The sequence below is a fragment of the Callithrix jacchus genome, chromosome 7 (assembly GCF_049354715.1).
Source record: "Callithrix jacchus isolate 240 chromosome 7, calJac240_pri, whole genome shotgun sequence".
Taxonomy (NCBI): domain Eukaryota; kingdom Metazoa; phylum Chordata; class Mammalia; order Primates; family Cebidae; genus Callithrix; species Callithrix jacchus.
Genome location: NC_133508.1, coordinates 121,299,808 through 121,322,470, shown reverse-complemented (window position 1 = coordinate 121,322,470; position 22,663 = coordinate 121,299,808). Strand labels below are relative to the sequence as shown.

General features: G+C 35.4%; 1 protein-coding gene and 1 pseudogene across 2 annotated transcripts in view; both read right to left on the bottom strand.

Moving 5' to 3' along the window:
* Positions 1 to 22,663, bottom strand: part of PRKACB (protein kinase cAMP-activated catalytic subunit beta) — a 162,498-nt gene that overhangs the window by 137,500 nt on the left and 2,335 nt on the right. The window lies entirely within an intron of this gene.
* LOC103794526 (thioredoxin, mitochondrial pseudogene) lies at positions 16,085 to 16,812 on the bottom strand (annotated as a pseudogene).

Here is a 22,663-nt window from a genome sequence, read left to right as displayed (position 1 = left end):
ATGCTGGGATTCTGGCAGAGATTTTTCTTCGTCTTTTCTTACATGTATGTAATAATGAATGAAAATTTTTACCTTCTTAATATTTTTTCTAAAAATTATTTTGTTGAGAAAGAGTTCGATATGTTCACTCTATTGTTAAAAGCAGGTTGTGATGCCTTGATGTCAGATTGTTCCATGAAAGAGGAAAATTTCTCTGAATAGTAAGAGGGTAGAAATGAATTGGATGGTCCAGAAAAAAACATCCAGAAGGGAGGAGTGACCACAGTGGTATTCTGTTCTAAAGAATGGTCAAGAAAGAAGACTTTCAGTTAGTGCAGTCAGAGGGACAGTTGAAAAAAAATTTTACTGTCTCATGAGGACTATGTTGTTTATTTATCTTTTAGTATTTATACAGACTATCCTGAATTTCACTTAAGAAATTTTCAGTCAGCTGTACTCTGCTAACTCTTTTAAGAGAATCACTTTTTTTAAAGAGAACACTCAAGGAGAGTCCTGCTTGAGATTTTTAAACTAAAGAATGGTTCCCAGCTGTATCTCAGATATCATTACTACAGAATTAAGTCAAAAAGATATGCTTACCCTAACTGCCCAACTAGTAGATGCAAGGTACTAAAGAATAAACCTCCATTCCATGGGAAAGCTGTAGGTGCAAATAAATTCATTTACAATGGGAAAAGGGTTCCAGAGGGCCCTCTGGAAAGGACTGGGACATAGGCAGTTTGACATGTGATTAAAAGCATTGGTTTTACATACAAATGGCCAACAGGTATATGAAAAAATCCTCAACATCACTAATCATGAGGGAAAGCCAAATCAAAAGCACAATATCGTATCTCCTCATTTTGAATGACTATTGTCAAGAAGAGAAAAAATAATAATAAATTCTGGTGAGGATGCAGAGAAAGGGAACTCTCATGTACTTTTGGTGGGAATGTAAATCAGTACAACCATTATGGAACAATACGGAAGCTTCCTCAAAAAACTAAAGACAGAACATACAATCCAGCAATCCCAATGCTGGGTATTAAATGCAAAGGGAAGGAAATCACTATATTGAAGAGATATCTGCGCTCCAAGTTTATTGCAGTACTATTCACAATAATCAAGATATGGAATCCACCTAATCGTACATCAACAGATTAATAGAAAGTATAGTATATATAAACAATGACTATTTTATAGACATACTATTTAGACATAACAAAGAATGAAATCCTGTCATTTGTGGCAACATGGATGAGCCTTGAGGACGTTATGTTAAGTGAAGTAAGTCAGGTACAGAAAGATAAATACCGTATGTTCTCACGCATATGACGGAGCTTTTAAAACTTGAGTTCATACAAGTAGACAGGAGAATTGTGGCTATTAAAAGTTAGGAAGACAGAATTATATAATTGTGGGTTATTAGAGATTAGAGAGAGGGTTAACTGATTTAAAAAATTACAGCTAGATAGAAAAAGTAAGGTCTAGCGTTCTATAGCACTGTACGGTGACTAAAATTTACAATAAATACTGTATATTTTCAGCTACAAGGGAGTATTTGAATGTTCCTAACATAAAGAAATGATAAATGTTTATGGTAAGGATATGCTAATTACCCTTATTTGATCATGCATATTATATATGTATTAAAATATTACTATGTATTCCTGTAAATATGTCAACCAAAAATAAAAGGGAAGGGGAAAGCACTGGTTCTTACTAGCTCTGTGATGTTGGGTAGGTGATAAAATTTTTCTACCTTTAAGTTCTCCCATTTGTGTTTCAGTTGTCTGTTATGTAACAAACTTAGTGTCAAAACAACCATCACATTTTGCTCAAAATGTTCTGGGTCAAGAATTTTGGGCAACACACAGTAGCAATTGTTCATCTCTATACTACATTGTCTGGGGTCTAAGCTGCGTGGCTCAACAGCTTCGCGAAGCTGGAACAGCCCAAGTAAAGTCATAGGTCTGAGCTCTACACATAAGCCATTGTTGGCTGAGTTACTCTCATCTATCTTCAGGTGAAGTCTGCAGTGACTAAAAGCTCCATGAAATATTTACCTTATCTAGTGTTACCAATCTCTAGCCCCTATCCCCACAACCCATCCCTCTTCTTCCTTCTCTCCAAGTGTCTAGCTGGGCTTCGAATAGCATGTTGGTCTCAGAACAGTCAGACTTCTTGCATAGCTGTTGGCTTCCAAGAAGATAGAGGCTCAACCCTGTAACCAATCTAGCATCACATCCACCATATTATACTGGTTAAAGTGATAAGAAGCACAGCCCAGATTCAATGGAATGAAGAAACTAGCTATGCTTCTAGATGAAAAGGGTAGTTAAGAATTTGCAGCCATCTTTACTTTGTCACAGACTATTCCTCCATTTTCAAAATATACTCAACTCCTTCCAAGACCCAGAAGCCTCATCCTAAGGTTGTCCAGGATGTAATTGAAATAGAAAGCAGGTATAGATGAGGTCCCTCAGATCCAGTTTCCTGATTGCAACTTCTCATACTTAGTTTCTCTTAATCTGAAGACCTGTGACCTAAAGAGACAAGTTATCTGTCCAATACACATCCAATATACAATGGTGAGATAGCATTAGAAATTGCAATGGATACTCCCACTCAAAAACAGGGAAAATAAGAGGTATGTAACACTTCCTCATCAATAGCAATTCTAAAGTCCTGTTGGGCACATGTCACCAATTGCTTGATTAGTCCTGACAGTACTTCTCCTTGTCTCTTAGCTGTATACTCTGGCTTCTTAGCTGCCTTCTCTGAGTCATTCCTCCACATGAAATGGCTTATGTGTAGAGCTCAGTAGCTTTTCAGCTTGCTTCCTTTCCATAGGAGGTTAAAGGCGTGAACACTTTTTTTCATTATGAATTATCTCTGACCCTTTCAATCAACATTCATACAATTTCTTTTAAAACTCTGTGAGTTTCTTATGTATCAAATTTTAATAAATTCCAATAAACAAAAGCCAAATCCACATTTTCTTTGGAGAGGACCGTCTCTACCTTGGGCCTCACATAAGACTGCTATGGGACAAGTCCTTAAGATTTCTAAAAACCCAACTGTCCTAATTGAGTTATGTGAACCATACACACAAGATTCTTATAAGCCTTTCAGTCTAATTAAAGACCTATGAGGCATCACTTTAAATTATCTGAGGTCACAGCAAAGAGTCTTACAGTATTTTTTAAAAGGCAGTTATTTTAGTTGTTCAGAGAATTTTTAAGTCAAGAGATATTAATAAATAATTACCATAAAAACATAACTGTAGGCAGCTTTGAGACCCTCCTTCATGAACATAGGAATCTAGAGAGTTCTCTAAATCTTTATTAAATAACAATTATCTCATTTATTATATAAATCACTGCTCCCTGTATTTCAGATAGATTAAACTGCTGTTACAATTTGGCACTAGGAAAGTGGCTTTACACCATACTGTCACCATGTAAAAAGTGCTAAACTTTATGCTCAAATACAGCAACTAGCTTCAACACAGGTTTACTGGTTCAACCACCTTCTTGCCTTTGATTTCGAGGCTCCTGTGTTTACATTTTTGCTTTAAAGATTATATGTGCCTTCTATTGCAAAACACCTGAAATTTTTTTGGCTGTGATAATGGGAGGTGATGAGGTGACAAAAACGAGTAATAAATAAACAAAAGTTAAAAAGAAAGTAGAAAGTTCTATTTCTGACTTGGGAAAATGAATTACCAATCCCCCAATCTGTCAGAGCTTAAGGGAAAAAACTGCCTACAGGACATTTTTATATGTCAACTTGGCTAGGGCAAAGCCGTTAGTTATTCAACACTGATCTAGGTGTTGCTGTGAAAGTATTTTGTAGATGCGATTAAAGTCCACCTCAAGTAAAAAAGATTATCAGATAATTTGGATGGGTCTGATTCAATCAGTTGAAAGCCTTAAGAGCAGAACTGAAGCTTCCCGGAAGAAGAAACTCAGACTGTAAAGTACAGCTTCAACCTATGACTGAGAGGTCCAGCTTGCCCTTCATTGCAGATTACCTAGCCAGCCACCACAATCAATAAGTCAATTTCTTGCAATATATCTCTTCAGATATATCCTACTGGTTCTGTTTCTCTGATGTAACTCTGACTGCACACAGCCTTAGAGTAATGAGTTTCTTATCACTGAAAAGATTATAATGAAGGAGAAAACTAAATGAAGTAAAAAGTTTACAAATTTTTAGAAAGGTAGTCAATATGGCACGGTGGTTAAGAACCCTCTAGAGTCAGACTGCTTAGGTTCAAGTCCTAGCTTGCCTACTTTTTAACTGTGTGGCTTTGGACAAGTTACTTAATGTATGCCTCAATTTCCTCTTGTACAGAATAAGAATTCCGACTTCCAAGAGTTGTAAAGATTAAATGAGTTGTTATAGCACTGATAACAGTGCCTGCCATACAGGAAAAGCTATGTAATATTCTAAAAACATGATAGGTAGGTAGACAGATCTTCTAAGGTCCTTCAGATTTGATGAGTTTCAAGTACATAATTTCTTTAAAAAAATTTTCGTCACTGTGTGAGGGAAATGATATAATGTAGTGCTTATGAGCAGAGGGCCTAGAATCAGACTGATGGAGTTTGTATCATTCCAAATTCTGCCATTTAAGTGTGTGATCTTATCTTCTCTAAGTCTCAGTATTCTTACTACATAGGGTTATTGTGAGAAATAAATGTGAGATATAAGCCACATTTTGTAATTATTAAAGTTTTGCTAAATAACTTTCTAAAATATCCCCTTTCACTTCTATATATTTTTATTCTTAATGAACCTGAGGATATAAATATAAATATATTTGATATGATTTGGCTGTGTCCCCACTTAAATCTTGTCTTAAATTGTAATCCCCATATACCCACATGTTGAAGGAGGGACCCAGTGGGAGGTGACTGGATCATGGGAGAGGTTTCCCCTATGCTGTTCTCCTAGCAGTGAGTGAGTTTTCACCGGATCTGATGGTTTTTGATCTGATGGGATCTGATAGGTGTTTGACAGTTCTTCCTTCATGTGCTCACAATCTCTCCTGCCACCTTGTGAAGACATGTCTGCTTTCCTTTCCAACATGACTGTAAGTTTCCCGAGGTCTCCCTGGCCACGCAGAACTGTGAGTCAATTAAACCTCTTTCTTTTATTAATTATCCAGTCTCATATCTTTATAGCAGTGTAAAACTGAACATATACAAAGCTTCCTACAGTCTAATACAAAATTACTCCCAGTGGGTTAATTTGTTCTTTCTAGTTGTCCACAGACTGATAATACAAATAACTTGTTAAAAATGAGCCTAATGTATATAGACCATGTTTAAGAATTCCCCTTAAAAACAACAGCTACTATTTATTGAGCATCTTCTGGGTACTAGGATATCTAAACCTCACAATTAGAATCTATATCTTGCAAAAGAGAAAAATCTGAAAGTAACTGTGTGAATTATGAAATACTCTCTGATGTCTATTATTGCTTCTTTGAGAATATTTTTTTACTTTCTGAATGTCAATGTGATCCATATACCAGGTTAATAATTTAAGTGACCAGGTAAGTAACCTCTGATCCCCTAAGTAGCTAGCTCCTAAATTCTCAAAGGATACTCATTTAATGAAAAAAAGGGCGGGCGTACAATCCAATGACTTTCTCAAGTAGATACATTTATATTTGCTATTAATAAAAGCTATATTTCCATAGAAATAAGGATACATCCTCATTTAACTATTCAAGTATAAATATTTTAAAATCAAAAATAGATACACATTTAAACTGAAATATGTTATTCTAGAAAGTATATAAACATGATATTACTATGTCTTTGACTATACAACATTAATTAAAATCTCATTCCATTAAAATGCACTGAATATATTATCCTTTTACCTGAAAAATACATTAAGTTAAAAATTAAATTTTTAAAAAGTTACTTTGCTAAAATATTTTGTAGAATATTTAAATAGGCATCGTACCTATATTTCTTACTATAACTAACACTACAAATAAAATTGGACTATTTGTAGTATATACTCATTGAATAAGTATATCCCTAACCTTTCTAATACAGTATCTAAATTCACTTAATATACACATTCCCACCCTACCCTATCTTAGTCATTGATTCCAAAGATCATATCCTTAGCCCATTTCATTCTACCCTTTCCCTCTGAAAACCACGTTTTATCTTTTCAGATCACTCCCTTTTAATATCTCAACTTCAACAATATTTAAATCTTACTAGGATCTCCAATCCTTTTCAGGATCCTTGATATCCCAATATTATCTTTTTTCCTCCTTAAAAAGGACAAATTCCAAAGCCAGGCATTATAATCACTTCCCGCATACATTTTCAGCCACTTGCCCCTCTCCCATTTTGTCTATACTTGCTTGGAAAAAACACAACCCTGGTGAAATCTCTATATCTACTCTGTGCCTGTACTTGTGCACCTGAGTAAGACTGCAGAAAAACAAACTACTCTGACTTTTCATGATTCGAAGTCTATAACCAGAAACCTCAAGTGTATACTTACTGGTTTCTGGCAATCATAGTGTACTTCCCTAGTGATCCAATCTCCCATTCTTCAAGATGACTTCTATACCTTCTCTTCTTTAGCAAACCTCCAGTACTTTCCCCATAATTCTTCCTCACAACTGATAGTATTGCTTTCTACTGCTCTGAGACATGCAAGCAGACCTAAATGTGACAAAGATAATACATCTTAGAAGAAAAAAATAAACTATCTTCATGAACTTGGAGTAGGCAAAGATTTGTTAGAAAGGAAACAAATGGGCTAAGCAAAAAGAAAAAAGTTAGTATCCTCAGTATATTGAGACTAAAAACTGTGCTCATCAAAATATATAATTAAGAGAATAAAATATAACCCATAGGGTTGGAGAAAATATTTTCATTTATACTCATAAATTATGTGTATGTATAACATTTCTGCAAAATAATAACTCCTATTTTCTTTTCTCAGTAGAAAAATAGGCAAAAGACTTAATTAGGCATTACATCTAAAAAAGGATATATGAATAACCCAATAAGCACATAAAAAGTTGTTCAACATGATTAATCATCAGGGAAACAAAAATTAAAAGCATAATTATATCCTAGTATACACCCACTATGGTGGTTAATTTTATGCATCAGCTTGACTAGACTAAGGGATGCCCAGAGATCTGGTAAAAATTATTTCTGGGATGGATCCAAGATAGCCAATTAGGAGCAGCTCAGGATTGCAGCTCCCAGAGAAAGCGCAGAGGATGAGTGGATGCTGCATTTCCAGACGGATTTTTATTGCCCACAGACCAGGAGATTCCCAGGCAGAGGAGATCCACGGGTCGCCAGCACAGCTGTTTCGGCCGGCATAGCAGTTCTCCATACAAAATACACAGGTCCGGGCACCATTTTAGCTGGCAACTGGAGCTCTGGAAAGACACAGTCGCCCATTCAACTGATAGAAAAGGGGACTGAAACAGGGAGCCAGGCCAGGAGATTCCCAGGCAAAAAAGTGCAATGAATCGCAGCATGGCTGTTTCAGCCGGCGCAGTGGGTCACTGCATGGGAAATCACACAGATCCCGGCACCTTTCAACAGGCAACTGGACTATCTGGGAGACAGGCGACTGTTCAACTCAAAAAAAAAAAAAAAAAGCTCTGAGGCAGGGAGCCAGGTGATCAGGCTTGGCTGGTCCCACCCCCACAAAAAAAACAGCAAATCTGAAATGCTCTAAATTGAGAGTTTCACAGCAAGCACAGTTGAACCCGGGACAGTCCAGCTCTGTGGTGGAGAGGTGTCAGCCATTGCTGAGGCACTCCACCACTACGGAGGTAGTCCACCATTACAGAGCGAATCTGCCATATAAAGGTGGGTCGCCATTGCCAAGACACTTCTAACTACACCCGTATAAACAGGACTGCAGGGAAGTTCACATGGCAGCTGGGCGGAGCCCACAGCAGCTCAGCAAAGCCTCTGCAGGCAGACTCCTGCCTACTACTAGGCTGCCTCCTTGCTGGGCAGGGCCGCCCTGAAAAAAGCCAGCAGCACAACAGAAACTCATAAATAAAGCCCTAATTCCCCAGGACAGAGCACCTGGGGAAAAAAGGGGGATTTATGAGTTCTGTTGCAGCAGACTTAAACGTACCTGCCCAGCAGCTCTTTTTCTTCTTGAAGCATTCAGATGTCTAAGATCCTAAGGCATGACACTGAAGAACAGATACCAAGAAGTACCTTTTTAGGAGATTAGAAAAGTAAGCAAATATTTCAGTAATCTCACAGTGAGGAAACAAAAATTGAAGTTCAGGGCTAGCATGGAGTAGGGCCCTAATAAACATTGCCAGACTTTCAGTCAAAACCGCTGAAAGGCTCCATCGATAGGAGTAAGAATAAACAAGAAATAGACAATTCATCTCAATTGTTGACTGGATCAACAAAATCTGACCCAAATCTTATCAGCCAAAATAAGTCCTCTCTAAAGAAATATACCATGATACAAAATAGTTTGCATTCTCCATTGCCAACATTCCATTAAAGATTTCCAAGCATGCCAAAAGATAAGACCAAATAACCAAAAATAAGAGAAAAAACATACTATAGAAAAACACACTGGTAATAAAAATCATAAATTCAGACAACAGAACTTTAATGTTGCTATGATTAATTTGTACAAGAAAATAAACGAGTAGAACATTTTATAAGTATAAACTGAAAATCAACTGAATTTTTTATTTTAGAGATTAAAAATAATTTTTATAGGGATTAAAAATATAATAATTGAAATTATATATCATAAATTTGACATATACATGTAATTTTTATCCCAGAAGAATAGGAAAGAAAAGATGGGATACAGTCAATATATTAGGATATGTTAGTTGAAAATTGTCTTAAATGAATGAAACATGTTGAGCCACGGTTCTAAAAAGTTGCAAACACAAAGTGTTTCAAATCACCTAGGCATATTGTGAAACTGCTGAAAACCAAGGCAAAGGGAAAATCTCAAAGTAACCAAAGGAAAAAAGATATACTACCTTCGAAAAGCAACATGGAGACTAACAGCTAATTTCTCGACAAAACAATGGAAAACAACATGATGAAACATCTTTAGAGTGTTGAAAGAAAGTAATTCTCAACCTAAAATTCTATACTTCTAAAATATTTCCTAAAAAGTAAAAAATACAAAAATCCAGATAAATAAAAACTGACATAATTCATCACTAGGACACCTTTACACAAGGCTTACTTATGGCACAAGTAACTCAGACCAGAGAATGCATGAAAGAATAAGTGGAAAAAAAAAGAGCAAATTGTAGGATAAATATAAATAAATATTGACGGCCCTGAACAATAATAATAATGCATGATGGGATGTTGAATACAGTCATGTGTCACTTAATGCCAGGGATATATTCTGAGAAATGTATCATTAGGCAATTTCATCATTGTACGAACATCATAGAGTACACTTATACAAATGTAGACATTTACTACGTACCTAGGCTCTATGGATAGCCTATTGCTCCTAGGCTATAAACCTATACAGCATGTTACTATACTGAATTCTGTAGGCAGTAATCATACAATGGCATTTGTGTATCTAAGCATATAAAAGGTACATTAAAAATAAAGTAGTATAATTTTTGGAACCATGATTGTATATTCGCTTTTGACTGAAATGTTGTTATGCAGTACATGACTGTAATTAGTAAGAGTAACACTGAATCATATCAGAAGTAAAATAAGTCCTCTCTACAGAAATGTAACATGATACAGAATAACTTGAATTTAGTGTGAATTAAACTTGTCTGTGTGTATGTTTTTATGTGTGTGCCTGTGTGTGTGTGAGAGAGAGAGAAAGTAGATGTAGGCAACAAAAGCAGAATAGTCTCTTCAAAAGTCATTGGAATATTTATAAGTGACTACCGTATATGGCTATATGGTGAGCCATAAAGCAAGTCTCAGTAAACTTTCAAAGATCTGAAATCTTTCCAAACATGTTCTTTGAACACAGTGAAACTAAGCTGAAAACCCCAAATATCTGAAAATGAACCAGTGTAGCCATTCAAAGAAAAAACAATGGAATAATGATAAAGAGAAAACATATTGAGACATTTTAGCAAACCAAATTCACTATTACATTTTAAAAAAAAGATATGAAAAGGATAAAACATTGCAATCAGACTGAGTTTAGTCCAGGTATGCAATATTAATTTAACATTCAAAACTCATAGATGCAGAAATAATATCTGATAAAATTAAATACCCATTCTCAAAGGAAAAATAATTAGCAAAGCAGGAATAGAAGAAACCTTCCTTAAACAGATAACAGGTATCTTAAAATTTTTCTGCCTGGTTCCAAAATATTGAAAGCTTTTCAGAGACACCAGGAATATGACAAGGGTGGCTGTTATCATAATTTCTATGTATTACTGTACTGCAAGTCCTCATCAGTGCAATAAGGCAAGAAAAAATGTATAAAGACTAAAAGAAAAAAAATTACACTGTCAGAATTAAGCAAAAAAGTGATTTGACTGTGTATATATAAAGTCTAAATGTGTTTATAAATAATTTACAGTTAATAAAATTAGCAAGATGACTAGATAGGTCAGCATAAAATTTCTAATCTTATGCTTATATACTCACAATGAAAAATTAGAAGATAAAACTTTGACATGAATAACCTTTATAGTAACTTTAAAAAGCATGTAAAACTAAAATGAATGTAATTTTAAAATTATATTTAAAATTTAAACAGCATATTACAAAGCATGACTAAAAGAAGTTACAGAATATTACAAATAATTACTAAAAGAAGTTAAAGAAGATCTAAATAAATGGAGAGATACTTTTCATGGACTAAAAATTCAATATCATAGAAATAAAAATTCTTCTCAAACTACTAATTAGATTCAAACTACTTCTCAAACTACTAATTAGATTCAATGCAATCTTAATTAGGATTCCTACAAGGTTAGTGTATGTAACTATGTATGTGGAAATTGACAAGCTGACTTAAAATTCTTAAAGGAAATTCAAAAAGAAAGAATATTTAAAATTATTGTGAAGGATGAAGTTTTAGGATTTATACTACTGACTATGATGACTTCCATTGTAAAGTTACATGAATTCATGCAGTTTTGTACTGACACTAAAACAGACAATACCAATGGAACAGAAAAGAAGTAAACCAAATGTATTCAGCCTTTGATAACAAAAATGTCATTACAATGCTTTGGGGAAGGGATGATTTCTTTTTCCTTTTAAAATAATATGTCAAATACTGATATTAAAAAATGACTCCTACCTCATGACACATATACACACACACACATGCACACACACAAACACATACACAGAGAGAGTGAGACAGACACAGAGACATACACACTTGATAGACTAGTTCTAAATATAAAAAGTAAAACAAAGCTTCTAAACCTAATATAGGAAAATATCTGTAACTCTAGGGTAGTGAGAACTTCTTAAAGAAGACCAAAGGCCAAATAAAACAAAAATCATAAAGGAAATTATTTGTAAATTATTTTTAAATTTGAAAATATTAAACTATGAAGGAGACATTGTTAAGAAAGTGAAAAGGCAAGCTATGAAATGGAAGAAGACATCTGTAGTACATATGTCTGGGGAAAGAAATCCTGTACCCATGTTAAATAACTCTATAAATCAATTTTTATAGAGTTAAATAACTCTATAAATCAATTTTTATAGAGTTAAATAACTCTATAAATCAATTTATAAACAAAACACCCAAAAAAAGGGATGGGGAACTACCTGAAAAAAATTATATGAAAAGAGCGTATCCAAATGACCAATACAGACATGAAAGTAATCAACACTATCAGTCATCAGGAATGTACAAATTATAACCAGGATATGTTCACCAGAATACGTATAACTAGAAATATGAAAAACATCAAGTTTGAAAAAGATGTGGAGTGACTAAAACCCTATGCACTGCTGGTTAGAAATAGTTTCAACCAATCTGAAAATTTATTTGGCGGTATTTACCAGAACCACATGATCTGTGACCCAGAAATCCAGTAATTAATTCAATATCATTCTCTCTCATGCACATACAAAGACACACATCCATGTATATATGCATGTATGCATATCAGTATATATATAATACATTCATCAAATACATATTCATTAAAGCATATATGTATTTACCAAAAATCACGTACAAGTGAGTTCAAAGCATTATTCATACCCCAAACTGGAAACAACCCAAATTTACATCAGTCATAGAAAAGATAGGTTTTGCTATATTTTTATACAGTGATATAGATCTGTGAAAATTAATAAACCACTGCTATAACAAAAACATGAATAAGTGTCACAAATACATGAGTGAAAGAAGGCAGTCACAAAGGAAAACATGATGCAGTATGCCACATTTTAAGTCTAGTAATAATTGGGTAGAGGCAGGAGGGAAGCTTCTGGGGTTTCAATAATATCTCTTGGTATGGGTGATAATTCACACAGGTGTTAACTTTATCAAATTAATCAACCTATAAATTAGGATTTGAATACCTTTGAAATGTATGTTATACTTTAACTGAATTTTACTTGAAAATAGTACTACTGTAACATAGTTTCGCAATTCTATACACAGAATATTATAAAGTAGATCAAAACAAAAACCAATCATAACAAACCAAAAAAGTTACAGCTCCCATTGTTATTGTCATAGAAATCACTGGGAAAAAACATTTGAAGATTTTTGGGTCACTGATGCCTTTGAGTACAATAAAGATTAAAGATAAGAAGTCATTAACATGTTTGCTTCTCATGCTAAACCTGTGTGAGTAATAGAACAAGGTTGTGGTGGCTTATGCCTGTAATCCCAGCACTTTGGAAGGCTGAGGTGGGTGGATCGCTGGAAGCCAGGAGTTCAAGACCAACTCGGCCAACATGGCAAAACCCCATCTCTCCTAAAAATACAAAAATTAGCTAGGCATGGCAGCGCATGCCTATAGTCCCAGCTACTCAGGAGGGTGAGGTGGAAGGATCATCTGAGCCCAAGAGGCAGAAGTTGCAGGGAGTCATGATTGCATCACTGCACTGGGCAACAGAGTGAGACCCTGTCTCAAAAGAACAGCAAAAACCAAAAAACAAGAAAGTTAAATCTAATCAAGAACAAAAAAATTGTTAGGTCAAAGATTCTAAAGGTATTTAGAGAATAGGTTCTTATATTTTAAGCCAGGTTGTGCATGTAACCCAGTTTGACCTTTTTTATGTGGTTACATACCTCATATAACTTCATGTTAATACTTAAACATTCATATGCAGACCATAACATTCAACCAAGTCATATTCTAACAGGTGAGCTACATTAAATTTAAGTTTTCTGTATCTTGATTTTAAGTAACTATAACATAGCAAGAAGAGAAAAAGAACACTTTTCTCTTTTTTCTTTCTTCTCATCTCAGGTTTTACCTAAGACACATTAAAGTTACCTGCCTGGCCACCAAAATCAACTGATTTGACCACATATACTGCAAATCTTAGGCCAGTTCACTTTAGTACATGAGAGATGAGAAAGGGAAAGAGAAAGTAGGGTCAAAGAGAACACTGAAAGTGAAGAGGAAAGAGGTACACATTTTTTAAATAAATGAGAAGACATATTATTATAGATATAAAAGACAAGAATACATAAGACTCCGGGGAAAACAGGAGGGGCTGGGATCCAAAGTAATAGTGGAGGGACTGGCTTTGCAGAAAAAGATGTGAAATGTGGTCCCCAAATTTTTCTAAATCCTTATATCAAAGGGAAAAATCTAATTTACCTTCCCTTGATACAGTCATTTAAGTGATTCACTTAATGAACAGAATGCACCTGAAGTGATGCTGCCTGACTTTGGAGGCTAGGTCATAAAAGGTGATACAGCTTCTACCTGGCTCTCTCCCTCCTTCTTGGAACTTAGTCACCATGTTATGAGGCCCAAGCCACATGTAGAGGTCATGTGTAGGTGCTCTAGTTGACAGGCCCAGGTAAGGTGCAAATTACCTGTACCAACATGTTCTCTCAAGTTTGTGGCTCACATACAATGGCTGGCTGATACTATATGGTCTTCTACTTAAGAAGAATACAGTATAGAAATGGAATATTTATTTTACTAAATAGGACTCTAATAAGATAACAAGAACAGTCTCTTTAATTTTCAAAGAACAAAGTCCAGATCAAGAAAACCGGTTTGTCACAGACTTAAAGGTTTAGATTCCACAGTTGTCTTACAACAAAACAAGTTTCAGATACCTCTGAAAAGTCAACATATGAATAGAAGACAACAGTAAATATAACATTAAATTATGGCCACAGAGCCTGGGACTTCATACCTTGTTACACCAGGCCACATAAAAGATAAGGCATCTACATTGGATTTTCTAAGGCACAACTAATTTCAATTATGCTAGTGTAACAATTCAACTAGTGCATTTCTCTCTTATAAGAATCCCAAATTTGATTCGGAAAATTTTCTGCATAGATACACAGCATTACTGAATCTAATTTACATTACAAAAAAACACATCCTATAATCCACCTCCTACAACCTTCTCATAATTATGCTTTTACCTGCCTAAATCTTTTACCAGACTATGAGCTACATGAAGACAACTCTTTACTCCCTATTTCATTGGTTAGGAAATAAAAATAAAATAAATGAATAATTAGAGCAGTTTAAAATAAAGAAATCAACCAAAAACAATTTAAGCTATATCACCCTATCAGGGGAAACAATTTATTTGCATAATAGTAGTAAACCTTAGTATTATCAAAAAAAGACCTGTCTTATGAATACTGATGATTCTTTTGGAAAGTGCTGAGGGCTGGAGAGATTATAAAACCTATAAAAAGAGTATGAAAACAAGCCTCAGTGGTATACACCTGTAGTCCCAGCTACTCAGGAAGATTGCCTGAGCCCAGGAGTTTGAGTCCAGCCTGGGCAACACAGTGAAATTCTGTTTCAAAATAAATAAATAAAAACAAAAAAAAATTAAGAGAAAAAGGCATTAAAATTTTCTAGCTTTTTAAATTGCTAAAAATACTACCTAAATTTGTAAACACGTTTAACCTTTAAACATAAATGACTAATCACTTAAATACCTTTATTGTCTAAGCCCAGTTTATATCAAGATTTCACTATAATTCATTCTACTTGTTCTACAACTAGCTTTTATAAGTTTGGAGGAATAGTCCATGAGTTCTCCTGTTTCTTGATTTTATACACTTTAGCATATATATATATGAGTGTGTGTGTGCGTATATATATATATATATATTAGTTTATTCACACACAATATAGACCTCCCATGCTCTTACTCCTATTAGCTGCCCCTGATCTAAACTTTCTCTGGTTTTGCTATACACAAAACACCACAACTACACATAGCACACTAATGGTTTCACCTAAGAGTAGAATGTTTCATCTTTTATTTCTAACACTCTACCCTGATGGTGAACATTTTGATGGTTCCTTTATCTGTAGTACAACATGAAAATATTTTCAAAGATCAGTACAGTGATTCATAAATTTGTCGTTTTAGCAAGACCCTTGCTTTATTGGTTTTATTTGTTCAGTTAAGGCCCCTGCTCAGAGGACCAATGGGCCAGCTAAGGAGTGAAGGAGGTGCCTGGAGCCTTCCAGAGTCAAGGCTCTCCAGGGCTCTTAGGCCCATCACTCATTTTCTGCCCCCTTGCTTGAGAGGCTAGGTGGGAGGGTGCTCTTTGGGGGGTGGGGATAGGTGACTACAGGGGATTTCAGGGTGGTACTCAGGGTCTACTTTTCACAGTAGGAGGTGGAAGGGATGACTAACTTCATTACAGACCTACAAAAATGATAAAATTATATATTACTCTCACTAATTTGGGCTTTTTTCTTTTCCTTTTTACAAAACAGCAGCAGGAAAGAGAAATGCAGGTGGCAGACAAGCCATGCACGAGGCTTCAGACTGGAAGGACCAGAGATGAGGACCAAGGTGTGACTACCTGACCAGGAGTGCGGTGGGCTGGCCTGGGTTCTCTCCACACATCCTGAAGAACTGTCACAGGCCCTGGAGGGAGGGGACAAAAGGCATGTGGAAGGCAGCAGGAAGGGCCCGCACGGAAGGGCTAAGTTCTATTGGGGTCCCACTCAGGGAAGAGAACCAGAACTCGTCCCTGCTTGTCAGCCAATCAGCTTTTTCAGGAAGGTCTACCAGCTGATCCTCATCCTTAATGCTCACAAACTTGTCCACCATGTCCCATTCTTAATAGCCAACACAGTGGGCACCGCCAACACTTCAGACTCAATATCGAGTTCTGTGTGGTCATCAACATCCACCTTGGCCATCACTACTTTCCCATGCTGCCTGACCACCATCTTCTCTAACCTCAGCCCCAAGATCTTGCAGGGTCCACACCACTGTGCATGGAAATCCAGAACTACTGGCATCTCACTGTTGACCACTTCGTCTTGAAAGTCAGGTCCATCCTGGATATTAAAGGTCATTGAGGAGATCCTGATGGTGTATATTGTCTTGGCTGGGTTGGGTGTTACAGTCAGACCAGCAGGACTGCATTGTGGGGTCTGCAGGGTTTCAGAAGGGACGGGTTGCCACCGACCATGAGAGGGCTTCCCGGAGACGTTCGAGGCCAGGAACCTCCTCAGAAGTCGCTGAGCCATCTCCTTCCAGAGCAAGCGGAGGGATGCACAGCCTATCCCTCCCTGCCTGTCAAGGACACTCTTGTCAGAGACTATCGTTCTTAAATTGTCGATCAAAAGTTTTCCCTAAATATATTACTATGTATTTATTTGCTCAACTGAGGATCATTTGCCACTTCCCTGACCACACATTTTGTGAGCACTATTATATTAAATATAATAGAAGCATTGGATTTTAAAGCTGGAAGAAGAGATCGCAGTGTCATTAACTAATTCATCCCTCTCAATTTTATACCATCACTTGGAGATATTAAAACATTTATCCAAAGTGAGGTATTAGAACGTATTAGAAAAAAGGATTTAGATTTTTCTTACCCTCAGTTTATGATTTTACTACTAAATTACACCTGAACTTTTAAATATCTATTTTAAAGGACTCTAGGGGAATAAAACTGACATTTCCTTAGTACATAATAGATGTTGGTACTATATTTTACATGTTCTTTCCATTACCTTGCATAACTACAAAACTCAATACCTTAGAGAACGCACACTTAAATTATAAAAGTGATATTTTATTATTTTATTTTCTTTCTTTAAAAGTTACATTGTTCTTATCAGTACTTTGGCTTTCCTCTTTTCAAAACAAAAAGGCTGAACTTTCAGTATATAGAATTCTTAATTTATGTAAGTTATGCCAGATGTTTAGTTTCTATAGTTTCCAAACAGTTGTCTTAGAAAAGAGGAGTACAATGAAGATAAAATGTGGAAAAGGTCCCTTGACCCCCAAGGCTGGGATATAAAAGACGATCCACACATGTAATAACCAATCAGCTATCATTTATCAGAAATGCCATGGGTATCCCAAGTTCAATATGTCCCCATCCCTCTCCCCAATATAATCCTGCCCTCTGTATTCATTTTCTGACTCTTATTACTGGTGTTACAACCCATCTACCAAAACATTGAAGGTAAAAACTTAATGTGTCATCCCCAATCCTCCTTTTCCTCATTTCACACATGCCATCAGTAAAATACATTCTTCTCAATTTTTCAAATTTCTCCCATTTCAGACCCTTTTCTCTATCCCTACGTCTACTACCTTGGTTCAGAGCCTCAAAATCCCTCACCCAAATTATCATGAGTCTTATAATTGATCTTGCCTCTACTACACTTGCTCCATGATGATTTATCTTTACATCACCACCAAAGCAACCTCTTTTAAACCCAAATTGTATCATGTTTCTCTCTTATTTCCAAGTGTACAATGTCTCCTTCGTGTCTAAAAGATAAAATTCAAACTTTCTCCATTATGTGGCCCTCTGTCCATTTCTTCAGTCTCATCTATCATTATACAATGTCCCCTCTTCTTATCACCAACCCCACAGTCCATCATTTAGTCATAATGGGTAACTTCCTTATCCTGAATATGCTACATGGTTTCACTCCTCGGCATCTTCACTTAACAATGTTCTGTCTACTTATCATACCCTTCATCCTATAATCCACCTGATAAACATTTATAATTTTCAATGCTCAACTCAAGGCTCAACTTCTCTTTGAAGTCCTTTTTGAACTTCGTCCTCCCCATCCCAGTGGAAATGACCATTCTTTCCCTTGGTTCTCCCACTGAACTTTAATGAAAGGATTCATGAAAGGTTTCATGTATTTGTTGACATGTCTATCTTCCCCTTCTGGAATATGGGCACGCTGAGCAGGTACTGTGTCCTATTCAATCTTTATTCCCATAATCTTGTGTAGAGTCTGTCACATTTTAGGAGCTCAATTATGTGTACTGAATAAAGGAATGAATGAAGCAATGAAAAAATAACTATACAGAACATTCTTGAAGGAATACATTTACAAGTAAGATTACTCAAAATAATATGATATTGACCTAAGTATATTTACCTTTCATAAATTTCACATTTTTATATTTAACACAATGTTTTTCATTAAATATTTAAGATTTATTAATCTGAGGAAATTTGATCACCCATGTATACAGACATTTATCACCTAGATATACAATTTCATAAACTGTACTCATTTTTAAAAATTAATTTAATGGAATGTCAAAATGAATTATGGTCAATTATTAATTATCTGACAGGATCTTAATAGCTATCCTGGCTTACTTAGGACCTTCTCACATGCTGCTTCTGTCACTCAGCCATGGCTTACTTTTCTAAGCTGGCTTTCATGCCTCTAATTATCCTGCTGCTGGCAATGAAAAAGCAACAATCTGTCTACAGCCTAAGTGAAGGACACTGAGGAGGAGAATAGGAAAAGTGGTTCCTGAATGAGATAATTTAATACAGTAGACAATCTGTACCAACAGAATCACAGAATCATGGAATTAGATGAGATCATATGTATTTATCATCAAAACTGCATAACTGATTGTTTTGACTTTACTTGTCTTACACCCAAGAAAGACTTCCCAAGTACTTCTGCATTCTACTGAATTGGAACAAATATCTGATACTAATTTTCCTTTGATAATTGAAAGGTGCAAAGACATAAGATATAAGAAAAAACCACTAAGTTTGGTGTTCATCAACATTTAAATCTATAAAAATTTTTCCAATAAGAGAATATTCACTGAGATTATTAACATAAAATTTTAATTCTAGTACAGCCCCAGAAAGAATTTAACTTTGTAGTTAATAAATTATACACAAATTATTGAACTATAATAATTTGTTCACTAAGTTTATAAATGCTTATTCCAAGGAAATGCTGAAGAAACGAGAAAAGATAAATCCAACATTCCTTTCATCTACACACACTTGTAAGGATTCACAAATAACCAAGATGACAGAAAGATGGGTTGGCATTTTTATTAAATGCAAAAACAACTATGTTCTAAACCTGTGTTGTCCAATATACCAAACACTAATTACCCACGTGTAAGTTGAAAATACAGTTTCTCAGTGGTACTAGGCACATTTACAGTGCTCACTAGACATGTGGCTAGTAGCTACAGTGAACAGCACAGGTAGAGAACACTTCATTATCACAGAAAGTCTAACTGGACAGTGCTACTTTAAATCATGGTGAAATGCAAATTTGCTGTTACTTTTTAAATGATAATGCAAGTTCAAATAATATTTTTTCGATTGACTATTTGGCAAGAAGAAAAAGTATACATTTACAAATGGGGAAAAATAAATATAAGGACTGTAGTAATGAAGACTTTAAGTATGAATCTGAAAAGATAATTTAATGATGACGAAACTGAATCCAGAGAATGGTACAAGAAAAAAAAATCTTTTTCATTTAAGATTTTAATATACCAAATAAAGTCATGTTTGAAAACTGAAATGTGCTTTAATTGATAATAAATTGAAATAAAGTGTAAGCTATTCTGTGTGTCTTAGCATTGGCTAGTCTATTGGATATAGAGACATTTCAGCAAAGTGGTTAGAATTTCATAAATGTTGCTTCTTGACTTATTAGCTATGCAACCTTAAGTAAGAAGAAATAAAGTGTAAGCTATTCTGTGTGTCTTAGCATTGGCTAGTCTATTGGATATAGAGACATTTCAGCAAAGTGGTTAGAATTTCATAAATGTTGCTTCTTGACTTATTAGCTATGCAACCTTAAGTAAGTCACATAGGCTCTGAGCCTTCGTTTCCTTATCTGTAAATGAAGAAAGAATTCAAGTACTTCAAGTTTAAAAAGATTAAGTAAAAGTTTATACATGCAAAGCATTAGAGAACCTGGCATATATTAGTCCTCAAAAAATGTTAGTTGTAAGAAACTTGCATTTTGGTTGAACCTACTTTAATGGTGACTTTCTTTGGTTAATTCCTATTGACTTTCAAATACATAGAACAGAGAGAGACTCTGGAAAACATTCAAAGATCATATGTGAACACTAGGTCACATGATGACTTGCAGTCATGAAAGAATCTACATCCAAATCTCTACCAACACTTTTCACCCATGGGCCTCAACATTTTTGCAATGAATGTATAACACAAAGTCCATAGGCAACCTGGTGGTATAGTGTTTTTAAAAATGAATTAAAAACCCTTCCCAAGTTAAAAGAAGTGGCATGTGTTTTCTGTGTTGGTGACTGAGGCTGGAGTAAAAGATAAAAGACTGGATAAATAAAACAAACTTAACTGACCAAGAGTTTAAAACTTTAAAACTGAGAAGTTTATCATAATATATTTCTAAAAGTTTATGCTTCTGTGTATTAGCTAATGTTTAAATAACTATGCTCAAATTTTAAAAGGAATATATCTTCAAGAGTAATTTTAAAAACATAGAACAGTTAGATATATATAATAGTACCAGTTATTCTCTCATTAAGTTTTGAGATACATCAATACAATTTCCTAATTCACTAACAACAGGTACCCAACTTAGTGTTATCTCCAAAATCTGTGGAGAGGAAGATGGAATTTCACCTAGCTTTTAGGTCTTACCCCAGAAAATGTTTATTTTAATAGAGGAACAAGTTTTGGTAGAGTACAACACAGGTACCAGACAGTCAAAGCTAACCCAGACCCTTCTAAATGATCTTTATGCCTAACTTCATTCTTCTGGAATATTTTTAGAACTGAGCTCTGGAATCACCTATCTTTCTGAAGCTTCATGCTAACTGAATCTGAAATCTTAACTGACTTGACATTTTTAATCAACTTTCATATCAAACATTTTCATACAGCAATTTTCAGAGCTCTAATTCCACTTTCCATAATGTCAGCACTTGTATTTTGCCTTTCAGGTAACTCTTATATATATTTTCTTTCCCATTAGACAGTAACATTTTTAGCTTTTATTTATAGTCTCTAATTGAAAGTAAAACATTTAGTGAATATTTTGAAAATAAATGTATTAATTGATTATTTAGGGATGCTGAATGGAGTCCAGGCATCAAACTCTATTCCTTACTCTATTATTACTAAAAATATGATCTCTGCTTCTGCAGATGTCAGGATCTTTGAAAGGGAATGATTGTACAGGCTGACCTCTCACGTCACATATTTCTAAATTTTGAAAAACATTTTCAAGAATAATTCTTTAAAAATATACACAGAACAGTTAGGTATATAATGATAAGAGTTCTTTCATTAAGTTTTAAAATGCAGCAATACAATTTCTTTTTTTTTGAGACGGAGTTTCACTCTTGTTACCCAGGCTGGAGTGCAATGACGCGATCTCGGCTCACCGCAACCTCCGCCTCCTGGGTTCAGGCAATTCTCCTTCCTCAGCCTCCCGAGTAGCTGGGATTACAGGCACGCGCCACCATGCCCAGCTAATTTTTTGTATTTTTAGTAGAGACAGGGTTTCACCATGTTGACCAGATGGTCTCGATCTCTCGACCTCGTGATGCACCCGCCTCGGCCTCCCAAAGTGCTGGGATTACAGGCATGAGCCACCGCGCCTAGCCTGTAGCAATACAATTTCTATGCTCACTACAGTAGAACAGCAACATATTCCTGATAACATTGCTCCAAATGAAGTTACAACATTAATCAACACATGACATTTCAAATAATTTTCCCCATAACATATAACTTGCTATTTTCTTTTGTCACTTCACAACAGTATTTTAAAGTATTATAATAACCTTCAGTTTCCATAAATACAGTCACACAAAAAGCTGACTAACATACTTAAGAACTAGACTGTTGCCGGGCTAGGTGGCTCACGCCTGTAATCCCAGCACTTTGGGAGGCCGAGGCGGGTGGATCATGAGGTCAAGAGATCGAGGCCATCCTGGTCAACATGGTGAAACCCCGTCTCTACAAAAGATACAAAAAATTAGCTGCGCACGGTGGCACGTGCCTGTAATCCCAGCTACTCAGGAGGCTGAGGCAGGAGAATTGCCTGATCCCAGGAGGCGGAGGTTGAGGTGAGCCGAGATCGCACCATTGCACTCCAGCCTGGGTAACAAGAGCGAAACTCCATCTCAAAAAAAATTAAAATAAAAAAAGAACTAGACTGTCATTAACATTTAAAACATAGTAAAGAATTTATTCATATAAATAA